The sequence below is a fragment of the Colobus angolensis genome, unplaced genomic scaffold (assembly GCF_000951035.1).
Source record: "Colobus angolensis palliatus isolate OR3802 unplaced genomic scaffold, Cang.pa_1.0 Scaffold11, whole genome shotgun sequence".
Taxonomy (NCBI): Eukaryota; Metazoa; Chordata; class Mammalia; order Primates; family Cercopithecidae; genus Colobus; species Colobus angolensis.
In genome coordinates this window covers 6,487,334-6,487,909 of record NW_012112030.1, presented here as the reverse complement: position 1 = coordinate 6,487,909, position 576 = coordinate 6,487,334, and positions in this window count along the sequence as shown.

Below are 576 nucleotides of genomic sequence, written 5' to 3'. Positions count from 1 at the left end.
CCCGGCTAAGATCACGATATTAGTAAGTTGTGAATTAGGACTAGAAACTGCATTCCCTAATTCCTAGCCAAGTTCATTTATGCTTACATATTTCCTTGAATATCAAGGCTGAGACGGGCGGATCACGAGGTTAGGAGTTTGAGACCAGCCTGGCCAACATGGTAAAACCCCATCGCTACCAAAAATACAAAAATTAGCCGGGTGAGGTGGCACACACCTGTGATCCTAGATACTCAGGAGGCTGAGGCAGGAGAATCGCTTGAACTGGGGAGGCGGAGGTTGCAGTGAGCCAAGATTGCCCCATTGCACGTCAGCCTGAGCTATAGAGCAAGACTCTGTCTCAAACAAACAAACAAGAAAAAGGCCGGACGCGGTGGCTGATGCCTGTAATCCCAGCACTTTGGGAGGCGGAGGCGGGTGGATCACGAGGTCAGGAGATCCAGACCATCCTGGCTAACGCGGTGAAACCCCATCTCTACTAAAAATACAAAAAACTTCGGCCGGGCGCGGTGGCTCAAGCCTGTAATCCCAGCACTTTGGGAGGCCGAGACGGGTGGATCACGAGGTCAGGAGATC